Source organism: Erpetoichthys calabaricus, chromosome 18 (assembly GCF_900747795.2).
Source record: "Erpetoichthys calabaricus chromosome 18, fErpCal1.3, whole genome shotgun sequence".
Classification (NCBI taxonomy): Eukaryota; Metazoa; Chordata; class Cladistia; order Polypteriformes; family Polypteridae; genus Erpetoichthys; species Erpetoichthys calabaricus.
In genome coordinates, this window is record NC_041411.2 from 71,028,347 (window position 1) to 71,053,314 (window position 24,968).

Sequence of the window (24,968 nt, forward strand, 5' to 3'; positions counted from 1 at the left end):
AGAGTGAATGCAAAGCATGGATCACTTCAGAGTTTAGTATGTTTGACGCAGGTTGTCAACCATAGCTTGGTGCTCCATAGTTGCCAAGATGATTCTCAGCAACATCCATGTGATTTACCTCAGGCCCCACTAGCAGATCTTTGAACCGCTTGTCATTGATGTCACGTCTGATTTGTGGACCAACAAAAATGTCTTCCTTAATATTGGCATCAGTTATTTGTTGAAACATTCATTTATTCATTTTGCACCACTTATCTGAAGCCGGGTCACAGTGGTGACAGTCTTAGCATTGAGGCCCAAACGTCTTTTTTCCCAGCCACACTTGCCAACTCAAATTATGGGATCCCAAGACGTTCGTTCCCAGGCCATCTCTTGTGGACCCGCCGCCTGCAGGAGGAATGCAATGTGATCTGGGCAGTGGTCTATGGCAGAGGCCTTGGTGGACTGGAACCCAGACACATAAAATGACACTTGGATTGTGGAATGTCACCTACCTTGGAGGGAAGGAGCTGGAGCTGGTGGGTAAAGCAGAGAGAGATACCAACTAGATATAGCTGGGCCCAAGTCCATTCACTCGCTTGGGTCTGGACCCAAACCCTTCGAAGTTGGCTGCACTCTCCATTACTCTGTAGACGCCCAGGAAGTTGATGCCATGTTGGAGCTTGTTGGAGTTTGTGGAAACACCTGTCTCAGACAGCAAATCCTTTCACCTTTCTTGTTCAACACTTTTATGAAAATTTTCAAAACGTTCAAGGATGGAAAAAATATCTTTGTTGGGTCAACATGTGGTTTGTGCCGCAGAACGGCCAGTATGTTTTAATGTAAAGAGACTCTTTACCATGGCTGCCCCATTCATAGCACTTGGGATAATTGAGCTTCATTCCTAGTCACAGTGCCACTACATTTAAATCACCACAGATGTTCCAGCTGCAGTTGCATGCATTAAATATGACAAAAAATCTCAAAAATATGTCAAAAATAGGCCAAAAACCCATAAAATACACTCAAAAGTGTTCAGGAAACAAAATATTCATTCTCCAGTGTTATCAATCTGCAGCTTTGGAAAATAAGAGTGGCGTTTACCATCCTCACACACTGATGACAATAAATAAATAAATAAATAAATAACATCAATCCAGCAACTTTCAATTACGTTCCGTGTGGGCTGTTGCACTCAAACAGAAACTCAGTGTTTTTTTTTTTGTGGATTTTTGACCTCCCGTTCCAGACCCAGCCCAAGTGAAGTGTGCCAGTTTCATTTCTGACTTTGCTGGCGGGCTGTCCTTAGCCTTCACAATGAAGCTGGACCAGAATTAGGTGCCTAGATAAAAATAGGGCTCTGCTTCCATAGTGTCAAAAGGGGAGACAGACGGAATTTGCTAAAAGGTTAACAGCAAATGGCATCAGCACGTTGACCCAGTGACAGCTATCTGTGAGCACAAATGACCACTGACCTTAATGTAATGTAACCTTAGGGCAGGGGTGTCCAACTCTGGACCTGGAGGGTCGCAGTGGCTGCTGGTTTTCATTTTTAACCTTTTTCCTAATCAGTGACCAGTTTTCACTGCTAATTAACTCCCTTTCCCTTCATTTTAATAGCCCTGTTTTGAAGGATTCAGTCCTCTGAATTGATTCGTTTCTTCATTAAATGGCAGCCAAACAGAAAAGGGATGTTAAATGAGCCAACAGATGACCAGCTAACATGAACCGTCAAACTCCAGCCAATTTCACTCCAACCTGTTTCTTAATAAGAAGCCAATTTTTGCTGTTAATTAAACCCATTATTGAATATCGTGACTTGTTGCTGCTCTCGTTCTGCCATGGCAGACTGTTGATTTTCTGTTTTTTTACTAAGACCACCGTCAAGATGTTTTGGTGACCTGAGCAGACCAACATGACCGAGACCTTCACCTTTGTTAATTTTCAGGTTAGCTAGTCATATGGCAGCTTGTTTTGTGTCTCATTATTGTTTGGCTGCTCATTAAGGAAAAAGAAACAACTAAGGGGTCTGAGTCACGTCAATTAAAACTTAAGTAAAAGAAGTTAATCAGCAGCAAAAACGGCTCACTAGTTAAGAAGATGGTTAGTATGAAAACTTGCAGCCACTGCGGCCCACCAGGACTGGAGTTGGACACCTCTGCCTTAGGGTAAATACAGGTTGGAAAAAAAACACTTGAAGTAATTAACATGGACGAATGAAGAAGCTTAACACAGGGGTGAATTAGGGGGACGTGTAAGGCACAGGAGGAAGCAGGTGCTTCAAACAGGAGGTCAATAAACATGAATGGCCCTACTTTAGACATATACAGTATACAGATATGAAACGCACTATATAATAGACTAGCCATCCCCCACGTCTCGCCCGCGTAGAAGTGAAACAGGACAGTAAGGAGGGCCCTGCCCAGTTCTCTACTCCTGATGTCATGCTTCCCCCTGCCCTCGGCCCACATCTTCTGTCTCTGATTAGCAGGAATACAGTATATCACTCCTACAAGCAAACTATGATACTAAACGCAATGAGAAAAGTCGCAAAATTAACCGGAATGTTCAAGCAAATTCTAGAAAAAAACCTGATCTAAATGTATTAAGTAGTTCTCTTGTGACAAGCGGACAGACAGACAGAGGATTTTATATTATATATATATATACATATATATATATGTATATATATATATGTATACATACATACATACATACATACATACATACATACATACATACATATACATATATATATATATATATATATATATATATATATATATACATACATGCATACATATATACATACATACATATATATATACACACATACATATATATATATATACACATACATACATACATACATACATACATACATACACACACACATTATATATATATATATATATATATATATATATATATATACACACACACACACACACACACATATACAGTATATATATACTAGGGGAATCGCCACCTGCTCGCTTTGCTTGCCAACCCCCCCGTCCTGCGCTACATGCCAGTCACTTTGCATCTCTGCCGCTCATGTTGTGAAGAAGGGGGCTGAACGCACCCCAAGGAGACGCAGACACTCCTCCAAAACCCCCTCTTAAACGGTGATACAATGGTAATCAAATAACAGTTTTTTTTTTACCTCCTCTTTGCTCGATCAGCTGCTGGTGTGTGGTGCGTCGAACATTTAAAAGCCTGTACAGCAGCTGTCCTACTCTTTGTCTTTTATTTCCAGCCCCGGGCCTGGTGAAATCTCTTGGCACAAAGTCTCGTCTCACGGGACATGAGTTCTTGATATTTAAAAATGGAGTAAGAATCTGAACATCTAACAACATCACATTAAAGTCTGATAAATTCTGAAAAGAATGATACCAAACATATATATGTAGGTTTTAAAATAAGCCCGATTTAAAGTGTGACAAAAAAAATGACATAAAAGCGTCACATAAAAATCGTTGCACTTTCAGGCTTAGGATTTCCCCGTGACCCTGTGTTAGGATATAGTGGGTTGGAAAATGACTGACTGACTATAGAGTAGATATACAGTCATATGAAAAAGTTTGGGAACCCCTCTCAGCCTGCATAATAATTGACTCTCGTTTCAACAATAAAGATAACAGTGGTATGTCTTTCATTTCCTAGGAACATCGGAGTACTGCGGTGTTTTCCAAACAAAGATTTTTAGTGATGCAGTATTTAGTTGTATGAAATTAAATCAAATGTGAAAAACTGGCTGTGCACAAATGTGGGTCCCCTTGTCATTGTGCTGATTTGAATGCCTGTCACTGCTCAATGCCGATTACCTGCAACACCAAATTGTTTGGATGAGCTCATTAAGCCTTGCCCTTCATAGACAGGTGTGTCCATCATGAGATATAAAGGTATTTAAGGTGGTCAATCGCAAGTTGTGCTTCCTTCCCTTTGACTCTCCTCTGAAGAGTGACAGCATGGGATCCTCAAAGCAACTCTCCAAAGATCTGAAAGCAAAGATTGTTCAGTCTCCTAGTGTAGGGGAAGGCTACAAAAAGCTATCTCAGAGGTCTAAACTGTTAGTACAACTGTAAGGAATGGAATCAGGAAATGGAAGGCCACAGGCACAGTTGCTGTTAAACCCAGCAGGTCTGGCAGGCCAAGAAAAAATACAGGAGCGGCATATGTGCAGGATTGTGAGAATGGTGACAGACAACCCACAGATCACCTCCAAAGACCTGCAAGAACATCTTGCTGCAGATGGTGTATTTGTACATCGTTCTACAATTCAGCGCAATTTGCACAACGAATATGGCAGGGTGATGAGAAAGAAGCCCTTTCTGCACTCACGCCACAAACAGAGTCGCTTGGTGTATGCAAATGCTCATTTAGACAAGCCAGATTCATTTTGGAACAAAGTGCTTTGGACTGATTTGACAAAAATTGAGTTATTTGGTCATAATAAAAAGCACTTTGCATGGTGGAAGAAGAACACCGCATTCCAAGAAAAACACCTGCTACCTACTGTCAAATTAGGTGGAGGTTCCATCATGCTGTGGGGCTGTGTGGCTAGTTCAGGGACTGGGGCCCTTGTTAAAGTCGAGGGTCGGATGAATTCAACCCAATATCAACAAATTATTCAGGATAATGTTCAAGCATCAGTCACAAAGTTGAAGTTACGCAGGGGTTGGATATTCCAACAAGACAATGACCCAAAACACAGTTCAAAATCTACAAAGGCATTCATGCAGAGAGAGAAGTACAATGTTCTGGAATGGCCGTCACAGTCCCCTGACTTGAATATCATTGCAAATCTATGGGATGATTTAAAGCAGGCTGTCCATACTCGGCAGCCATCAAATGTAACTGAACTGGAGAGATTTTGTATGAAGAATGGTCAACAATACCTCCATCCAGAATCAGACACTCATCAGAGCCTATAGGAGGACAGCGTCTAGAGGCTGTTAGATTTACAAAAGGAGGCTCAACTAAGTATTGATGTCATATCTCTGTTGTGGTGCCCAAATTTATGCACCTGTCTAATTTTGTTATGATGCATATTGCATATTTTCTATTAATCCAATAAACTTAATGTCACTGCTGAAATACTACTGTTTCCATAAGGCATGTCAGATATAAAAAGGAAGTTGCTACATTGAAAGCTCAGCCAATGAGAAACAAAAATCCAAAGAATTAAGAGGGGTTCCCAAACTTTTTCATATATATATATATATATATATATATATATATATATATATATACACAAACCCAAAAATAGTCCCCGTGGACTATTACATATGCTATCAAAAACATAAAATGAGAAGGCCCGAGATGATGACATCAGCGCAGAACCAGAAAGTGAAGTGGCAGAGATCGCCTCTGCTAATACCAGGCAGGACAAAGAGAAGGCGCGTCGTCATCTTAGGCCTCGAAGGTCCAGACAGTCATAATAGAATCTGACATGCAGGCTATTTGCCTTTCAACTCCGAGGTCCCTACCCACTCTCCCAGGCTGGTGCCTCTTCACCCCCATCTTTTATTTGCATTTTTCTGCGGCCTAATCTTTTATTCCCATCTTTCTATCCGTTGATTCTCTGCCTCATCATACATTCTTCAAGTTTCAACTTTCATTCAGCAGCCTTGGACTGGCACTTTTCCTTTTTTTTTTTTTGTTGTAGGGACACTCCCATCGTCTCCGGGAGGGCCTAATTTTTTCTTCCACACACACACGCACACACACCCCTATGTGTACACAATGTTGGTCTTTGCCGTTGCAAACTGGCAGGTAGGTCACAAAAGGTGGCCTCTTTGAATGAAAGGAGCGGCGGTCCCAGCTAAGCAGCGTTAAACCGCCATTTGAAAGACTAAGAGACCACCTACCAAAAAAAAAAAAAAAAAAAATCATCCCCATTATTATATTTGTCATTTTTTCTTCTTTAAAGGAATGTAAACCGAGGAGGTGTAGCCATTTAGGCAATTATACGTCCTAATATTAGCGTTCTTTTACTTTTTACCTTCAGCCGCTCAAACAAAGCCAGCACGTTACGGTTCCCATCTGTTTTTTCTTTTTTTGCAGCAACAGCCCCCTTGACTTCTGCCTGAAGGGACCAGGCGAGGAGTTTACTGCTCCCATCTTTGGCTTACGTACAAAAGCTAATAGATTCAGGTAAGTAACTCATCACACAAACACATTTCCACCCACAAGGTGAACTTTTCCCATGGTTCAAATGTTACCTCAGTAGTGAAATATGCAAGCCGCCAGGAGCCAAAAACAGTATTCATTAGAAAAGACACCCTGGCTCCAACATCGATATCTGGGTGCGTCTGTGACCAAGAAACGGTAATTTAGTAGGCTGGCATAAAGGCTTTGTCGGTGCGACTGTGAGGTGACTGCACGACTTTGGTGCACATCACTAAATGAGAAACCCGTGAACGTCTGCACACAAATAAATTGGTTAAGTCTGCAGATGATACCAAACCAGGTGGAAGGGCATATAATGTGGAGTCAACCTAAACTGGCACAGGGAGACTTGGCCAACACACCGGTTTGGACAGATTTGTGGCAGATGAAATTTAATGCAAGTAAATGTAAAGTGTTACATGCAGGAAGTAAAAATGAGTAGGTCTGAAGACACAATGGAAGGTCTGAAGTTTGAACAAGCACTTTAGGATAAGGATCTAGGATCTAGGTTAAGAAGTGAGGTGATGATTAGTGAGCAGCAGTATGGTTTCATGCCAAGAAAGAGCACCACAGATGCGATGTTTGCTCTGAGGATGTTGATGGAGAAGTTTAGAGAGAAGGCCAGAAGGAGTTGCATTGCATCTTTGTGGACCTGGAGAAAGCATATGACAGGGTGCCTCGAGAGGAGTTGTGGTATTGTATGAGGAAGTCGGGAGTGGCAGAGAAGTACGTAAGAGTTGTACAGGATATGTATGAGGGAAGTGTGACCGTGGTGAGGTCTGCGGTAGGAGTGACGGAGGTAGGATTACATCAGGGATCGGCTCTGAGCCCTTTCTTATTTGCAATGGTGATGGACAGGTTGACAGACTAGATTAGACAGGAGCCCCCGTGGACTATGATGTTTCCTGATGATATTGTGATCTGTAGTGATAGTAGGGAGCAGGTTGAGGAGACCCTGGTGAGGTGGAGATATGTTCTAGAGAGGAGAGGAATGAAGGTCAGTAGGACCACCAAGAGAGAATACATGTGTGTGAATGAGAGGGGGGTCAGTGGAATGGAGAGGATGAGGGGAGTAGAGTTGGCAAAGGTGGAGGAGTTTAAATACTTGGCATCAACAGTACAGAGTAACGGGGATTGTGGAAGAGAAGTGAAAAAGAGAGTGCAGGCAGGGTGGAATGGGAGGAGAAGAGTGTCAGGAGTGATTTGTGACAGACGGGTATCAGCAAGAGTAAAAGGGAAGGTCTACAGGACGGTAGTGAGACCAGCTATGCTATATGGGTTGGAGACGGTGGCACAGGAGACAGAGCTGGAGGTGGCAGAGTTAAAGATGCTAAGATTTGCACTGGGTGTGACGAAGATGGATAGGAATAGAAATGAGGACATTAGAGGGTCAGCTCAAGTTGGACGGTTGGGAGACAATGTCAGAGAGGCGAAATTGTGTTGGTTTGGACATGTGCAGAGGAGAGATGCTGGGTATATTGGGAGAAGGGTGCTAAGGATAGAGCTGCCAGGGAAGAGGAAGAGAGGAAGGCCTAAGAGAAGATTTATGGATGTGGTGAGAGAAGACATGCAGATGATGGGTGTAACAGAGCAAGATACAGAGGACAGAAAGATATGGAAGAAGATGATCCGCTGTGGCAACCCCTAACGGGAGCAGCCAAAAGAAGAAGAAGAAGGATAAGGATCTAGGAGCCATAGTGGACTCATCGCTATCTAAAGTAGAGGCAGACAGTGTGCAGAATCAATCAAGAAGGCTAATAAGATGTTAGGTTACACATCGCTATGTGTGGAGTACAAGTCAGGAGGTTTATAATGAACTGGTGAGGACTTACCTGGAGTACTGTGTGTAGTTTTGGTCTCCATATTACAAAAAAAAGACATAGCAGCGCTAGAGGAAGTCCAGAGAAGAGCGACTAGGCTGATTCCAGGACTGGGAGGAATGAGCTACGAGGAAAGATTAGAAGAGCTGAGCCTTTTCAGTTTAAGCAAATGTGATTTAAGTGTTTCAGATTATTAGAGGAATGAGTACACCAAATCGAAGCTGCAACAAGAACACAGGGACACGGCTGGAAACGTATTCTTGGCAGATTTCACACAAATGTTAGAAAGTTTTTCTTCACGCCAAGAATCCACAGACACACAAATAAATGACCAAGTAATTGGGTGGACAGTGGGACTTTAAGGTCCTTCAAATGCCGACTTGATGTTATTTTCAAACAATCTAAATGACTAGGACGTCTGAGCTCGCTGGGCCAAGTGGCCTGTTCTTGTCATAACATTTTCTAGCGTCCTAATTTTCTAATTATGATTTCCGATATATTACGTACACTGACAACATCCAAAAACTGCCACGTTAAACTTGGCGTCACCTGTTTTTGCTTTTCTACAAATAATTTCCACTTTGTCCTGGGCAAAGGTCCTCTACTGGAATTCAGCCAGGGTCAATGACACAAGTGAAAGTGCAGAGGGCGATGGCGGCAGTGAGGGGTGGTGTTTGTTGTTGGGAGTGGGGGGGACGTCTGCACCACCACAGCTCAAGTTGAATTAAATCTACTCTCCCAGGGTTGACCTGCTAGCTGGACACTGGCTTGTATTTTTCTTTGGTTTGGGGGTGGGGGGGTTAGTTAGTTAATTGATTATCCATAGATGCTCAAATTCCTAGAGGCAACGCCAGCATCTTGCCATCCGGACAAGTTGATAGGTATTGATTACAAAAGGGCTGCATTACCATGGTCTCATTTTACATTTCCACACTTTCTCTTCTGTGACTGGTGCTCTAAAGCTCCCAGCCTTTCCTCAAACTTCTCAAGTGGTTTGTTTTGTTGTCCAGAAGCGATTGTTGTGGTCAGAGCTGCAACATATAAAGCAAGGAATGTAAAGAGAACATTGTCGCCGTTGGCGGAGGACAAAAGGCTTCTGTCACTTTCACTTCACGCTGACTGGACCAGCGAGTAAATCACTTTCAGTATGTACCGCAGAGAACTATCTTGCAAGGGAGCAAGAAGAATGGAACAAAAATGGACGTAAGTGCATAACTGAATCCTATGCCTTACATTACAGAAATAAACATCCCACATATGTATGTGTAAGTGTATATGAAGAATTAGCAAAGGACTGCTAGGCCAGGCGGCACGGTGCAAATGCAAAGCTTTTTATTACTACTGTACAGTCAGTCAGTCAGTCAGTCATTGTCTAACCCGCTATAGCCTAACACAGGGGTCATGGGGGTCTGCTGGAGCCAATCCCAGCCAGCACAGGGTGCAAGGCAGGAATAAACCCCAGGCAGGGCGCCAGCCCACTGCACGGCACACACACATCCACACTCATACACCAAGCACACACTAGGGACAATTTAGAATCGCCAATGCACCTAACCTGCATGTCTTTGGACTGTGGGAGGAAACCAGAGCACCAGGAGGAAACCAACACAGACACGGGGAGAACATGCAAACTCCACACAGGGAGCACTACCACTGCGCCACCGTGCCTCCCTACTACTGTACATAAATTGCCAAAAGCATTCCCACAGATGGTGCACTGCAATCCTTAATGTGGAGGTCTATGTTGACTACTTAGATTTCAAGCACATCTAGTTGTATATCTAGCCTAATTAAAGAATAAGTGACTGTGTGCCCGCCCAGTTGCTACATCTCTGTTATCTAACAGATGGTGATCACAAACATTAGCACTGCTTTTATAAATCCTGTACCAAATGGCATGCAACACAGACATAGCAACCAGACGGACACACTGCACCGCAAACGTTAGCATTAAAGACATCTAACAGAGAGTAACTGCCAGACGGGCAGAAATCAGCTTACCCCCCTTTATAAAAAGACAAGTGTCCGTGTGTCCATCTGGTTACTATCTCGCCGTCATTCCAACAGATGTATTATTACAAATGTTTGTGATGCACCAACGCATTGCATTTGTCATTGCATCTACAGCTATGCATTTGATTACTGCAACTTGTTGGAATGACAACTGCAAAGCATTTTATTATTACACACATAGCAAAATACATTCCAACAAATTGTGCAGTGCAAACACTAACACCCAGGGCTATGTTGGTTACTTAGATTTTAACCCATCTCAGAAGGATAGTACAGCTAATTATATATCTACCTTAGTAAAAGGATATGTTTCTGTCTGTGTGGCTGTCTGACTGCTATGTCTCTTTCACTCCAACAGATGGCACATAATAAACATTTGTAGAAATAAAATTAATTGCATTTATCATTCCAACAGCACAGCTAGATATCGTAATAAAAGGATAAGTATGTGTCAGTGTTTCTGTCTGCTACGTATGTCTCTGTCATTCCAACAGATGGCACATAATAAACATTTGTAGTAATAAAATGCAGTGCGTTTGTTATTCCAACAGATGGTGCATTGTGTAATTTGTGTGATGCATTTCATTATTACAACTGTTTGTGATGTGCCATCTGTTGGAATGATAAATGCAAAGCATTTTAGTACTACATGCATTGCAAAACACTGAGAGCTATGTTGATTATTTAGATTTTAACTTATCTTAGAAAGGTAGCACAGCTAGTTACTTAGCTAACTTAATAAAATGATAAATGTATATGTGTTTGTCTGGCTGCTATGTCTCTGTCATTCCAAAAGATGGCGCATCACAAACATTTTAGTAGTAAAATTCCTTGCATTTGTCATTGTAACAGATATCGCATCATAAACACACACATGAATACTGTTTTTATAAATCTTATCCCAAATAGCATATAACAGAGACATATGCATTGCATTTTCCTTTCCAACAGATGGTGCATCACTATTTTTACAAATCTCATACTAAATAGCATATATCAGAGACATATGCATTGCATTTTCCTTTCCAACAGATGGTGCACCACTAACATTTAATAATGCATTTTATTACTGCAAATCTTTCAGATGTGCCATCTGTTGGAATGACAAATGCAAGACATGTGTTACAAAATACATTCAAACAGATGGTGCATTGCAAATGTTAACTCTGAGATCTATGTTAATTAATTTTATTGTAACCCATCTTAGATGAGTTGCACAACTAAAGTACGTATATAAGGTTTAAAGCTTTAGAAGATTGACATTTTTATGGAAATGGCGAATGCTCGTTTTCCTGTTTTCCAGCCTTGTCAGAACACTGTTTTGTTTTGGGTTTTTTTTCCCCTTACAAGTTTATGAGAAGAGGAGATGTTGCCCCCCATTAAGAAGTCAGGATTTCCTTATCCTCTGTGTGTCCAACACTGCAAAGAATCACGGGGGAATATTTCAAAAAACAAAACAAAAAAAAAAAAAAGGAAACAATTATTAGGGTGAAATAATAAACAGAGTGGCTATCTGGCTCAACCGTCTCCATCAAATATGGTTATTATCAATACTGCAGTTAGACAAGTCAGCAAGAGCAATCAAGGTCTGGCTGAACCCAAATAAAGGTAACTGCGGTAATTTCCAATTTCACAGACATTACATGATTATGTGGCTCTGGTGGTATTCAGACTAGAAAAAATAAACACTGCAACAAAGTATGACCACTCTGGAGACTCGGCTAAGACCACAAGCTAAATCGGCTTTTCTGTGTGCGTCTAACAATGGGACTTCAGTTCTGGTATTTCACGGTAAGGACTGAGTACGCGTGTTAAAATGAGCTGCTCAAGTTCATACGATAACTGCACTGAAACCAGGATGTGAAGAAGGAACCTCCCAGGGTTAAGTTCTCTTACATCCAGGGTGAAGCACTTGACCTCTTAAGCGGGATTGTAATGTGTACCTAATGCCTGTGACAATCTCAATGGAAAAAAAAAATGTGAAATGTCTGCCTTATAGGATAATCTCCTAGAAAGCATAATGTAAAACATTAAACAAAGCACTATTTAAGCAGCGACTATTTGTAGAAAGTACAAGTTAATATTTTCTTCATGGCAGCACGGTGGCATGGTGGTTAGTGTAGCCGACTCACAGCTCCAGAAAGCTGAGTCCCAGTCCCAGCCTGTGTGGAGTCTGCACAGTTTTGCCAGCTCCATGTAGGAACCTCTCCAGCTACTTCACTTTCCTCCCAAATTTTCCAAAGACGTGCCGTGTGTGTAAGAATGAGTGTGCATTACAATGGACTGGCATCCTGTCTTACCTGCCGTCTAATGCTGCCACAATAGGCCTTGGCTGCCCGTGACTCCCCAATGGCATTTATCAGGTTAAATATAAAAGTTCAGAAAGGGGCCAAGTCAAAAACAGTATGTATGTGAGCGGGAGTGGACCCTTCAGTGGGCTGGCACTTCACCCGGTGGCTGGCTCCTGTCTCATGCCCGATGCTATTGGGCACCGAAATCCTGTGAAATGGATTAAACAAGCTGGGGAATGTTATGTTTGTGAAAGGTGGAGAAGCACACCGAGAAAGGTAAATGAACATTGCAGGTCAGTCAAATCCAAAATGGAGCGCGCTTTCTGTTTCTTTTGCATTCTAAGGTTCCAAAGAATTAAAATGTTATCTACACCACAAGACTGTTCGTCTTCAAGGTCTCGTATGAGAGTTAAAACACCAAGAACGCGATCTCCTAACTTACAAAGCACGACTCGGGTTTGTTTGTTTTGTACAAGCAGGAAGACCTAGCGCCCCGGAAGTTGGGCTATAAATATAAGGGTTGTCTGTTCAATTCCACCTTCCTCATGGCTCCCTAGGTGATACCAAGCAAGTTCTGTCGCTGTTCAGGCTGCGGTTTGGAAGACATTAGATAAAGAGGCATAGCTCAACGGTACACTTCTCCATTCACTCGGGGCTTTGTGTGGTCCTTGCTGAGGCTCTAGGTGGTATAGCTACTGTTGGGGTCCCGACACAGCCACCACTCCCCACCAAGTACACCAAATTAAAAGTCATTTAATATTTAATTAATTTGTGTTTGCTCTTATCAAGTGGATCATATGATATTAATGTTAACATTAATATCATACGTTAATGATATTAATATTAATAATGACGTTAACATTACTCAAAGTTATTGTCTGTTTTTACCTACATTTTTATTACTCTTTAATTTAATATTGTTTTTTTTGTATCAGTATGCTGCTGCTGGAGTATGTGAATTTCCCCTTGGGATTAATAAAATATCTATCTATCTATCTATCTATCATATAGTGCCTTTCAGATCTTTCTATCTATCTATCATATAGTGCCTTTCAGATCTATCTATCTATCATATAGTGCTTTCACATCTATCTATCTATCATATAGTGCCTTTCAGATCTTTCTATCATATAGTGCCTTTCAGATCTATCTATCTATCTATCATATAGTGCTTTTCACATCTATCTATCTATCTATCATATAGTGCCTTTCAGATCTATCTATCTATCTATCTATCATATAGTGCTTTCACATCTATCTATCTATCATATAGTGCCTTTCAGATCTTTCTATCATATAGTGCCTTTCAGATCTATCTATCTATCTATCATATAGTGCTTTTCACATCTATCTATCTATTATTAATCTTGACTTTCAAGAAGCATTTGCCACATGAGAGGTTGGGCATCAAACTAAAAGAAGTGGGAGTTCAGGGTGTGGTAGGTATGGGTGGGTGCAGAATTGGCTCGGACACGGGAAGCAGAGGGTGATGGTGTGGGGAACCTCATCAGAATTGAGTGACGTTAAGAGTGGTGTCCAGCAGGGGTCAGTGCTTGGGCCGCTGCTATTTTTAATATATAGAAATGATTTAGATAGACTGCGGTGGGCTGGCACCCTGCCCGGGGTTTGTTTCCTACCTTGTGCCCTGTGTTGGCTGGGATTGGCTCTGGCAGACCCCCGTGACCCTGTGTTCGGATTCAGCGGGTTGGAAAATGGATGGATGGATGGATGGATTTACAGTAGATAGGCTGCGGTGGGCTGGCACCCTGCCCGGGGTTTGTTTCCTGCCTTGTGCCCTGTGTTGGCTGGGATTGGCTCCAGCAGACCCCTGTGACCCTGTAATTAGGATATAGCAGTTGGATAATGGATGGATGGATGGATTTAGATAGGAATATAAGTAACAAGCTGGTTAAGTTTTCAGATAATATCAAGATAGATGGACTAGCAGATAATTTGTAATCCGTTATATCATTACAGAAGGGCCTGGATAGCAGACAGGCTTGGGCAGATTTGTGGCAGATGAAATTAAATGTCAGTAAATGTAAAGAATTACACATTAAAGTTAAAAATCTTAGGTTTCAATATACAATGGGAATTCTGAAAATTGAAAAGTATGCCTTATGAGAAGGATTTAGGAGTTGTAGAGCAATATCAACTATCAGACAGTGTTCAGACATCATTAAGAAGGCTAACAGAATGTCAGGTTATATAGCGCCTTGATGTGTGGAGTACAAGTGACAGGAGGTTCTGCTCAGGCTTTATAACACACTGGTGAGGTCTCATCTGGAATCCTGGGTGTAGTTTTGGTCTCCAGGCTACAAAAAAGGACATAACAGCACTAGAAAAGGTCAAGAGAAGAGCGACTAGGCTGATTACAGGACTACAGGGGATGAGTTATGAGGAAAGATTAAAAGAGCTGAGCCTTTACAGTTTAAGAAAAAGATGATTAAGAGGTGACCTGAGTGAAGTGTTTAAAATTATGAAGGGAATTAGTCCAGTAGATTGAGACTGTTATTTTAAAATGAGTTCATCAAGAACACGGGGACACAGCTGGAAACTTGTGAAGGATAAATTTCACACAAACATTAGGAAGATGTTCTTTACACAAAGAACGATACACACTTGGAATAAGAGACCAAGTAGTTTGGTAGACAGTAAGACTTTAGGGACTTTCAAAACTCGACTTGATGTAAATGTAAAGTGTTACATGTAGGAAATGGGCGGCACGGTGGCGCAGTGGTAGCACTGCTGCCTCAATTGGCCCTAGTGTGTGCTTGGTGTGTGGGTGTGTTTGTGTGTGTCCTGCGGTGGGTTGGCACCCTACCCGGGATTGGTTCCTGCCTTGTGCCGTGTTGGCTGGGATTGGCTCCAGCAGACCCCCGTGACCCTGTGTTTGGATTCAGCGGGTTGGAAAATGGAAGGATAGATGTAGGAAATACACATATGAGGTTTGAATACACAATGGAAGGGTCTGAAAATTGAGAGTACACCTTATGAGAAGGATTTAGGAGTCGTGGTGGACTCTAAGCTATCGACTTCCCAACAGTGTTCAGAAGCCATTAACAAGGCTAAGAGTGTGTTTGGTTATATAGCGCCTTGATGTGTGGAGTACAAGTCACAGGAGGTTCTGCTCCGGCTTTATAACACACTGGTGAGGCCTCATCTGGATTCCTGGGAGCAGTTTTGGTCTCCAGGCTACAAAAAGGACATAGTAGCACTAGAAAATGTCCAGAGAAGAACAACTAGGCTGACTGCAGGGCTACAGGGGATGAGTTCTCAGGGAAGATCACAAGACCTGAGCCTTTACAGTTTAAGAAAAGGAAGATTAAGAGGCGACCCCACTGAAGTTTTTAAAATTATGAAGAGATTTAGTCCAGTGGATCGAGACGGTGTCTTTAAAATGAGTTCATCAAGAACACAGAGACAGAGTTGGAGACTTGTGAAGGGGAAATTTCATACAAACATTAGGAAGTTTGTCTTTACACAGCAAACCACAGACACTTGGAGAAAGAGACCAGCAGGACTTTAAAAACTTGACTTGATGTTTTTTTTGGAAGAAATAAGAGGATAGGACTGGCGAGTTTTGTTGGGCTGAATGGCCTGTTCTCTTCTATCCATCCATCCATTATCCAACCCGCTATATCCTAACTACAAGGTCACAGGGGTCTGCTGGAGACAATCCCAGCCAATACAGGGCTCAAGGCAAGAACATACCCCGGGCAGGGCGCCAGCCCACTACAGCTGTTCTCTTCTAGATTGTTGTAGTTCGTGGCCCAAGAGATCCTAAAAGACAGATGCCACCGTGTCACATAGTGGTTAAGGCTTCAATCCCTGAGGTTGTGGGTTCAAGTCCTGTTACTGACACTGTCTGACCCTGAGCGAGTCTGTACTCCAACTGGATAAACAAAGGAAATGTAACCAATGGTATCTCTGCAATGCTGTCAGTCGCTTTAGATAAAGGCATCAGCCAAATACGTAAAATTTAAAAGTAAGTAAATGGAGACCATAGTTTGTGACCTCATAATCACAGAAAACTTGGAACCACTGGGTCAGTCTGGTCACATTTTAATCAAATTAACGATATATTAAAACATTTTTAAATAGGGATGAGGAACTGGCCCGGGACAAACGCTTGAGGTGGCTGATGCATACAGTAGGTTATCCTTAGGCAGAAAAATGCCCTGGATGGCATCCCAGTCCATCACAGGGCCCAGTCATACCAAAACTCACACAGCAGCAGTTAACATGACCTGCACATCCTTGGAAATGTAAAAATAAAAACACAAGCAGACACATGGAGAGTGTCCAGTCTCCACATGGACAGTGACCCGGTGCTGGATTTGAACCCATGTTGGATGCTTGAAGTAACAGCAGCAATTTCTGTGCCACTAAATTTACTTGGCAAAAACTTGCACGATAAAATAATTTTAAAAAATAAAAATGGCATGACCCGCATACTGTTAAATCCCATTTTAATAAGAAAGGAATAAAAAAGAGCAGTCGGTAGTGAACTGTGACAAGACTTAATTAAGCCGCCGCTTCCCCACTTAACTCGGAAAAAGATAAAGCGGGCCGCTCAAATGCCAGTTGAAGATAGGGGGAAATTGTACAGCGCCTCGCTCGGCTGAGCCTGGTAAATTTGCAATCTGTAATCCTGGCTGAGCACACGAGTGCTGTCAAGTGGACGGCTCTTATCTGAAGACGGGCTCCTCCAGCAGAATCCCACTTATAGTTTTTCTTTTCTGTTACAAACCTCCATTTATTTCATTCTCCGTAATAGAATTTGGCCCAATCTTCCTTCAATTTAGCCTCCTGCCTATCTGAATCTGCCCTCTTCAGGCCGCTCTACCGCTTCTCTGCCTGCCACACGATTCTTAAGGACAAAGTGCAAATCTTTATTCTACGTCAGCTGTTAAGGGCACTCTGCCCTGGCACACTTTTCAAAAGATAAATGAAAGCTCAAACTATTGGCTATTTTGTCCAAAGCTGCTCATCATCATCATCTTCATTTGCAGGGATGAAGCACAGATTAATATCTTCCCATAACAATAAAGCCACAATAAAGACAAGAAAGAAGTTGGAGGACATGCAAGAAAAGCACACATTGTTTTGGTTCGACTTTGGCTCTCCACATTTACGAGCCTGCGAGTGTCAATAATATCCCCTTACCTTTAAACGTTAGCTGCACTCGGGGAGCGGAGAGTATTGGATTACAGGACCCCGAGATCCAGACAGCCAGGAAGTGGATTGCCAAACACAAGCTAGCAGCAGCCATGGTCTTTGAAAGTCTGGTTTCAACAGAAAGTTGGCAGTACCCTGTGAAAAGAAAAGGAAAAACAAGGTTAATTTGCTTCATAAGGTGATATAATACTTTTAAGACTGTTACACTGGGACACTTTCTTAATGGAAGGACCCGGGGAGAAAGTGTGCTCAGGCCTGGATCACTAGAAGGGAGCCCACCTCCACACCAGGGTTGTTGCACTGCCACAGATTCCCACAGGGTATGCTGGGAGTCAGAGTTTAGTGGTTCAGTCCTGTTGGGATCCATGGGTGCTGCAGGTACTGCTGAGCCTTACTTTGTCAGGCTCCCGTCTCACCTGGCTCCAGGAGCCAAAGTCGGGAGGAAGAGGAACGACGCTTGCTGGAGGAAGGGGGAGGCAGAAAGACAGGGGGAGAGAGAGAGAGAGAGAGAGAGAGAGAAGAAGAAGGAGAAGAAGAAGAAGAAGAACGACAAAGTGCTGTGTGCTTCTTGATACTGTACTGTGCTGTGGGAAATGCTTAAGGGAAGAGTTTCCCCCATACAAAATAAAAGCCTGTGTATTGCTGCACTTGTGTCTGTGTCTGCCTGTGTCAAGTGTTGGGGAGCTGGAGTGCCCCCTTCGGGTCGCAATAGACAGTGCTATCTATTCCATGAGAAAAATAACGTGACTATATTACTGCAAGTCTTATATATAGACGTCTACGAGTGGAAGTGTGTGTGTCTGTCTGTCCGGCCCAGAAGTGTGGGGCTACAGCATGAAGCTGAAAGAGCTAGCAAGATGGTCCCAAGTTACTGAGTCGGAAGAAGAAAGAAGTACAAGGCTGCAGCATGAAGCTGAAAGAAAGCGACTCAGTCGCCAAAGTGAAACCGCCGACGAAATGCAAACTCACTTAGCCGCTGATAAACAAGCGAGATGAGTGCAACGGGAAATTGAAACCTCTGAGGAGAAAGAAACTCACTTAGATGCTGATAGACAAGGGGGGCGAGCACATTGGCAAAACTAAACCTTCGAGGAGAGAGAAACTCGCTTAGCCGCTAATACACAAGCAGGGCGAGCAAATCGGGAAAATGAATCCTCCGAGGAGAACAACAGAGGTGAGCACATTGGCAAAACTAAACTTTTGAGGAGATTGAACTTGCTTAGCCGCTGAAAGAGAACAGAGGGGAGCACGTCCGCAAAACGAAACCACCAACTTTGCATTTCAATTTTTTTTCCTAACGATTTCAATAGTTTCTAGGAGCCCGGGATTTTTAAAGCACAGGTTTACACAGTGAGTATATCTATCCATCCATCCATTATCCAACCCGCTGAATCCGAACACAGGGGGTCTGCTGGAGCCAATCCCAGCCAGCACAGGGCACAAGGCAGGAACCAATCCCGGGCAGGGTGCAAACCCACTGCAGGACACACACAAACACACCCAGCCCACACTAGGGCCAATTTAGAATTGCCAGTCCACCTAACCAGCATGTTTTTGGACTGTGGGAGGAAACCGGAGCGCCCGGAGGAAACCCACGTAGACACGGGGAGAACATGCAAACTCCACGCAGGGAGGACCCGGGAAGCGAACCCAGGTCCCCAGGTCTCCCAACTGCGAGGCAGCAGCGCTACCCACTGTGCCACATTATATTATATATATATATACACATACATATATATATATATATATATATACACATACATATATATATATATATATATATATACACATACATATATATATATATATATATACACATACATATATATATATATATATATATATATATATACACATACATATATATATATATATATATATACACATACATATATATATATATATATATACACATACATATATATATATATATATATATATATACACATACATATATATATATATATATATATATATATATATATATATATATATACACACATATATATATACACACATATATATATACACACATATATATATACACACATATATATATATATATATATATATATATATATATATAAATAAACTCGCTCAGTACCTTCAATTGCTGTATCACTTGTGATATCTGCAGCAAAATGATCATAATGTTGAGAAATTAACAACCTGAGACCCACGTCCACTTAGGATGCACATGTTCAAGCTGATGGTGCTGTCAGTTTGTAAGACCCACATTGCACATCATCAGCAACTTTAAAACTTACAAACATTCTAACCAATCAGTCCGTTTATAGTGCCAACTATAATAGCGAGGAGAATGTAAATAGTAAGGTGGAAAGATTTAATACTAAAGTGAGAGCTGCTGTTGACATAGTTGCACCTGAAAAGACAGTTAAAAAATCTTCTAGCATTGTTATACCATGGAAGACCCAAAGAGTGTCTGATTTAAAGAGAACATGCCGTAGAGCTGAGCGTAAATGGAGGAAGACTAAACTAACTATTGACTATGAGATATTAAAAGTTAAAATAACAGAATACAATAACACAGTCCGTCTTGAGAGGCGCTGCTATTTCTCTAAGATTATAAATAACAATGCTAGTAATCCCAGAGTGTTATTTTCGACAATTGATCATCTGTTAAACCCAGGTAACTCAAAGGAATGCCTTCTAAGTACTTCCAGTAAAACCTGTGAGGCTATCGCTGTATTTTTCAATCAGAAAATTAATGATATTAGAAATAACATAGTATATCTCCCCAACACTAAGGATCCCCCGAAACCCCAGTACTTCATAATAAATAAATTAGAGTCTTTCACTAGGATAGATTTACCTGATTTACATAAAATAATTTCTCAAATGAAACCATCCACCTGTGCCCTTGACCCAATACCAACAAATTTTTTCAAAGAAGTATCGGGTGTGCTTATTGATAATGTTCTTGACATAGTAAATTCGTCATTAGATACGGGGGTCTTCCCAGACTGTCTTAAGACTGCGGTAGTTAAACCCCTACTTAAGAAAAATAATCTCGACCCCTCTTCTCTTGAAAATTATAGACCCATCTCTAACCTGCCTTTCTTAAGTAAAATTCTAGAGAAGGCAGTCATTATGCAGTTAAATGAGCACCTCAATAAACATGCTATTCTTGATAAATTTCAGTCAGGTTTTAGAACAAATCACAGCACAGAAACTGCACTCGTTAAAGTAGTAAATGACTTGCGGGTAAATGCAGACAGAGGCCATTTATCTGTTCTCATCCTCTTAGATTTGAGTGCCGCATTTGACACTATTGATCATAATATTCTTAAGAATCGCCTTAGTCAATGGGTGGGCCTCTCTGGCAGTGTCTTAAACTGGTTTGAATCCTACCTGGCAGGGAGAAAATTCTTTGTTAGTTGTGGTAATTATAACTCAAAGACACATGATATTCTATATGGTGTTCCACAAGGCTCTATCCTGGGTCCGCTGCTCTTCTCAATCTACATGCTTCCATTAGGTCAGATTATCTCGGGACATAACGTGAGCTACCACAGCTATGCTGATGACACACAGCTGTATTTATCAATAGCACCTGATGACCCCAAATCTCTTGATTCGCTAACACAATGTCTAACCTGTATCTCAGAATGGATGAATAGTAACTTTCTCAAATTAAATAAAGAAAAAACCGAAATCTTAGTGATTGGCAATAATGGATACAATGAGGCTATTAGAAATAAACTGGATGAATTAGGATTAAAAGTCAAATCGGAGGTAAAAAGCTTAGGGGTAACCGTTGATTGTAATCTGAATTTTAAATCGCATATTAATAAAATCACTAGGACAGCATTTTTTCACCTAAGGAACATAGCAAAAGTTAGACCTCTTATATCATCGAAAGATGCAGAGTAATTAGTTCATGCGTTTGTCTTTAGTCGGCTAGATTACTGTAATGCACTCCTCTCAGGACTACCCAAAAAAGACATCAATCGTTTGCAGTTAGTGCAGAATGCAGCTGCTAGAATCCTTACCAGGAAAAGAAAATCCGAACACATTTCTCCAGTTTTGATGTCACTACACTGGTTACCTGTGTCATTCAGAATTGACTTTAAAATTCTGCTTATGGTTTATAAAGCTTTAAATAATCTCGCCCCGTCTTATATATCGGAATGTCTGACACCTTATATTCCAAATCGCAACCTCAGATCCTCAACTGAGTGTCTCCTTAGAATTCCAAGAGCAAAACTTAAAAGAAGTGGTGAGGCGGCCTTCTGCTGTTATGCACCTAAAATCTGGAATAGCCTGCCAGTAGGAATTCGCCAGGCTAATACAGTGGAGCACTTTAAAAAACTACTGAAAACACATTACTTTAACATGGCCTTCTCATAACTTCACTGTAATTTAATCCTGACACTCTGTATATCCAATTCATTATAATAACTATTCATTCAAAATTTGTACTAACCCCTACTCTCTCTTCTGTTTTCTTTTCCGGTGTCCTATTGGTGGTGGCTTGTGCCACCACCATCTACCCAAAGCACCATGATGTTCCAACAATGATGGATGGATTAAAAGCCAGAAGTCTGTATAACCATCAGCATCAAGTGACTCCGTGAGAACCCTAACTACAAAGAGGACTATTTCATTTATGTTAGGTAGAATGCCCAAAGGGGACTGGGCGGTCTCGTGGCCTGGAACCCCTACAGATTTTATTTTTTTCTCCAGCCTTCTGGAGTTTTTTTTTGTTTTTTCTGTCCACCCTGGCCATCGGACCTTACTCCTTTCTATGTTAACTAATGTTGTCTTATTTTAATTTCTTATTTGTCTTTTATTCTTCTTTTCTTCATTATGTAAAGCACTTTGAGCTACTTTTTGTATGAAAATGTGCTATATAAATAAATGTTGTTGTTGTTGTTGTTGCACATGAATGTAAAGACCTGATTCAAAACTGACATGAAGCTGGAATTGAAATGTTCACTGCTATAAGGAGAGGCTCTCATTCCTCAGGTCCTTCACCGTACATGAAAACTGAACAGAGGAAACCACTGTAAAACAAGTCTTAAATGTGAAAGAAAATGAGAATAGAAAAGATTTGTGATACTCTGTTATTTGCTAAATGGCGGTACAGTGACCCAGTGGTTAGCAGCACAGCTTCACTGCTCTGTAGATCAGGGTGTCGTCCAGTTATTCACTGTCTGTGTGAATTTTAAGAAGTTCACCTGGAATTCAAAATTTCACTGGATGCGGATGCCAACTTTTAATACTCTATTGTTGGAAGAGCATATTGCAGAGCATACACTGAATAGAACAAAGAACATACGAAATTGGGCAAACGAGAGGAGACCATTCAGCCCATCGAGTTTGTTTGTTTAGCTAATAGCAAAGCTGTCGCAATATCTCATTCAAGTACCATTTAAAAGTTGTCAGGGTTTCTGCTTCAACCCCTTGGCTTGGTTGCTGATTCTCACAGCTCTTTGTGTGCAGAGGTGCTTTCTGGCTTCTTTCAGCTTTACTCCTGATGCTTGCTGGGATAGGCTCCAGTTTCCATGCAATACTGGTCTGAATAACTGGACTTAGAAAATGGATGGATGGATGCATTAGAATGAATGAGAAACACGACTCAGACATGCAGAGCCTTCTGTTAAGATCGATCATCCTCTCACCTACACTTCACCATGTCATCTACACAGGAGTACATTTTGTTTAAGTCCCTTCGGTATAATTTCGAATCTCCAGTTAAGGACTCAGATAGATGGCTAGAGGTAATTAAGTGGGAGAACTCAAAATTGGCCTGCAACTTAAGAGTTCAAAATGTCAGTACACTGTGATGGCAGTCGGGAGACCATCATACTAAGTGTAAGCGGACTAATTCAAGATACAGCAGACATGCAAATGGATTTGAAAACATCAGCAGACTGCGGTGCCAAATTGTGACACACACAATGGGTACAGAAGTGGGCCAAGTAAAAGGAGTTACAGATAACTCCTAAGTAAGCTTCAAATAGCAGGACTCCCGTGGAGCTAGCAGCCAATTTCTCGATTTCCATACTTGTAACAGAATTTTTTTCCTCACATGCCATTGAGTATGAATGATACAATTCAAGATAAACATTTAAAAGCATTGTAACTGGAGTGCCCAAATGCAGAAAACTGCATTGCCAACTTGTAATGCTGCACGTCATATCTCAGAGCGACTGTCTTTATAGTAGCATTTCAATGACACACATACTGTATAACAAAATCATTTACAATTATGGAAAGAATAGTCTAAGGAACATTGCATACAAAATATTAAAATGCCTGTAGAGTGGGGTTGTTAGGGCTTCTGTTCTGTCACAGCTCCATTCCCTAGGCACATGGAGTTTATACATCTGGGTCTCAGATTTGCTTGTCTACACTGACTCTCTCCATCATCCTAAAGATGAGCATTATTAAGTTAATTTTCAATTCTAAATTCAGTGGGTTTGACCAAGGGTGTGTTCTGCTATGGCCCGGAATCCCATCCAAGGTTGTTCTTTCTTTGTGCCTAAATGTTGGCTAGCTATAATGGGAAAAAAGACACTGGAGGAGATGGATACATGGAACTCACACTCCATTTTCAGGCCACTCCTGAGACCGGATAAATGGGGGAGGAATGGTGTCATGACAGGCATATGGCCGTAAAAATCATGTCAAAAAACGATAAAACATCAAGAAGAAGAAGAAGCAGTGGCGTAGCGTAGTGGGGGCGGCAGGGGCGGCCCGCCCCGGGCGGCACTTTTAGGGGGTGGCAAAATTTCACAATAAATAATAATATCATCTTGTAAAAATTTCAACCATACCTAAATAAGGGGGTGGCGGAATTTTCCTCCGCCCCGGGCGGCTGACACCCACGCTACGCTACTGAGAAGAAGAACAACAACAACAAGAACAGCAACAACAACAACAAGAACAACAACAACAACAAGAACAACAACAACAAGAACAACAACAAGAAGACCACCAAGAAGAAGAAGAAGAAGACCACCAAGAAGAAGAAGAAGAAGACCACCAAGAAGAAGAACAACAACAACAAGACGACCACCAAGAAGAAGAAGAAGACCACCAAGAAGAAGAAGAACAACAAGACGACCACCAAGAAGAAGAAGAAGAAGAAAAAGAAGGAGAAGAAGAAGAAGGAGGACGACAAAGTGCTGAGTGCTTCTTGATACTGTACTGTGCTGTGGGAAACGCTTAAGGGAATAGTTTCCCCCAGACAAAATAAAAGCCTGTGTGTTGCTGGACTTGTGTCTGTGTCTGCCTGTGTCAAGTGTTGGGGAGCTGGAGTGCCCCCTTCGGGTCGCAATAGGCAGTGCTATCTATTCCATGAGAAAACTAAAGTGACTATATTACTGCTAGTCTTATATATAGACGTCTACGAGTGGAAGTGTGTGTGTCTGTCTGTCCGGCCCAGAAGTGTGGGGCTACAGCATGAAGCTGAAAGAGCTAGCAAGATGGTCCTAAGTTACTGAGCCGGAAGAAGAAAGAAGTACAAGGCTGCAGCATGAAG

The 24,968-nt window shown here is 41.7% G+C and overlaps 1 protein-coding gene across 1 annotated transcript in view; it reads right to left on the reverse strand.

Moving 5' to 3' along the window:
- The window catches only part of sema3fb (sema domain, immunoglobulin domain (Ig), short basic domain, secreted, (semaphorin) 3Fb), a 360,044-nt gene that overhangs the window by 301,602 nt on the left and 33,474 nt on the right, over positions 1 to 24,968 (reverse strand). The window contains 1 exon segment of the mRNA XM_028825108.2: positions 17,447 to 17,593. The gene's annotated coding sequence lies outside the window, so the exon portion shown is untranslated.